This window comes from Penaeus chinensis, chromosome 35 (genome assembly GCF_019202785.1).
Source record: "Penaeus chinensis breed Huanghai No. 1 chromosome 35, ASM1920278v2, whole genome shotgun sequence".
Taxonomy (NCBI): domain Eukaryota; kingdom Metazoa; phylum Arthropoda; class Malacostraca; order Decapoda; family Penaeidae; genus Penaeus; species Penaeus chinensis.
Window position 1 is genome coordinate 11,353,063 of NC_061853.1, and position 2,500 is coordinate 11,355,562.

Sequence of the window (2,500 nt, forward strand, 5' to 3'; positions counted from 1 at the left end):
ACACGAGCGATTTTCAGATTTTTTTTTTTTTTTTTTTTTTTTTTAAGGAGGGGGGGTGGAAGGGGGAATTAAAGATGTGATGACGGTATCAAATAATCGATTGTATTTTGAGGGAGTTTCAATATGATGGATTAGATAATTAGTATTTCTGAAAAGGATTTAGAATGCTTTGCAGTAGATGAACTTTTATTGATGAATGATCACACACACACACACACACACACACACACACATACATATGCACATTCAGAGGCTCGCTCCTATTCGCGAAAGATTGTGAGTAATAATAAAAATGAAAGGAGTGGGTTTATGATGATGATATTGACGATAACGATGATGATGATGTTAAGGAGGATGAGGATGAAGATGAGGATGAGGATGAGGAGGAGAAGGAGGAGGAGAGAAAAGAGGAAGAGGGAAAAGAGGAAGAGGGAAAAGAGGAAGAGGGAAAAGAGGAAGAGGGAAAAGAGGAAGAGGGAAAAGAGGAAGAGGGAAAAGAGGAAGAGGGAAAAGAGGAAGAGGGAAAAGAGGAAGAGGGAAAAGAGGAAGAGGGAAAAGAGGAAGAGGGAAAAGAGGAAGAGGGAAAAGAGGAGGAGGGAAAAGAGAAGAGGGAAAAGAGGAAGAGGGAAAAGAGGAAGAGGGAAAAGAGGAAGAGGGAAAAGAGGAAGAGGGAAAAGAGGAAGAGGGAAAAGAGGAAGAGGGAAAAAGAGAGGAAGAGGGGAAAAGAGGAAGAGGGAAAAGAGAGGAAAGAGGAAGAGGGAAAAGAGGAAGAAAGAGGAAGAGGGAAAAGAGGAAGAGGGAAAAGAGGAAGAGGGAAGAGGAAAAGAGGGAAGAGGAGAGGGAAAGAGGAAGAGGGAAAAGAGGAAGAGGGAAAAGAGGAAGAGGGAAAAGAGGAAGAGGGAAAAGAGGAAGAGGGAAAAGAGGAAGAGGGAAAAGAGGAAGAGGGAAAAGAGGAAGAGGGAAAAGAGGAAGAGGGAAAAGAGGAAGAGGGAAAAGAGGAAGAGGAGGAGAATGCTTTTGATAGTATTGTTTGGAGAGCTGTTTGCAATGCTCCTTGTCCTGTTAATGCTCTGAACTCGTCCTTGTTGGGAGAATTATGTTGCCATGCGAAATATAGTATTTAATCTTTATAAAGATGCTAAATCTGAATATAATGCTTATTTGAAAGAAGCGCCAGCTCTGTTTAGTATTGAGATCTCCATTCCTTCTTTAACGAAGCCTGATGGTAGTGTTACAGTCTGAAAGTTTAGAAGATCTTGAACTTCCTCTTTCCTGTCACCCATTACCATGCGGTAATTCATTTGCCTTCAGGTCCTCTGAAATCAAGTATCTGTTATCAGAATTAGACGAATATGTTGAAGTAGACTCTAATGGCCTATGTCGTTTGCTTTTAAAAAGACTATGATGGTAAATTAGTCCCTAAATTAGCTGTAATCTTACGCCTTTTAGTTGGCCAAGGTTCATTTTCAGAGCACTAGCGCTTTGGTAATGTTACCCCTATTCCCAAGGGCCCACTGTAGTCTTCACTTACTGAGTATAGGCCCATTTCACTTACAACATTTTTATCTCAAGTTTTTGAACGTTTGCCGGTCAAACGTCTTTATATATATTTGAGACCGTTTCTTGCAGTTCAAGAATGCAGTCTGCTTTAAATATGGGCTTTTGACACCGTTAATCACAAGGGTTTGATGTTCCAGTATGTTGGTGTTGGAAGTACAGTTTTAAGTGTTTTAAGTGAATTTTTAACTGGTAGAAAGCAAAGTGATGATAGTTATAGCTAGTATTCCCGCGTGTCTTCGGGGGTTCTTGGCCCTTGACTCTTCATTTTATATACAAGCGATCTTTGGTCCAGCATTACCAATTAAATGTTGGCATATGCTGGCAATACTTCTCAATATGCTGATATTCCTTCCAAAGCAACCAGGCAGTAGTAGCTAACAACAGCACTGTAGATCTGGTGGAAATTGAATCGTGGTGTTCTCGGTGGGGGCATGTCATTAAAATCCTACCAAGTCCAAGGGAATGATGGTGAGTCAGTCTAGAACGCAGTTGCCTCAGCATCTAACTAAGTCTACTGATGAATGGAGTCTTAATCACTTCACTGGATAAGCTGAAGCTCTTAGGTGTAACCCTTGATTCAAAGCTTACATTTGAATTGCAAATTAGAAATATGGTCCGGGCAGTTTCATCTGAGTTAGGCACCATTCGCAAGTGCAAGAAGATACAAATGACATTACTCGTAGATGCTTCTTTTCTTTCATTCTGCCTCGTTTTCCCCTGTGTGGTTATCTGTTCCACTGTCACACTTAAGACAGCTTGATAGTTCTTTTATTTCCATCAAATTTCTCCTGTCTGATTTAGATTTGGACATACGACATCGTAGGGATACTGGAGCTCTGTCAGTCTTATACGATATTGTAGACAGTAATTCACGTCCTCTCTATAAATTTTACCTGATGGAAGTCGATTGTCTACATCTCGGTTTTCTAAATACTTTTTA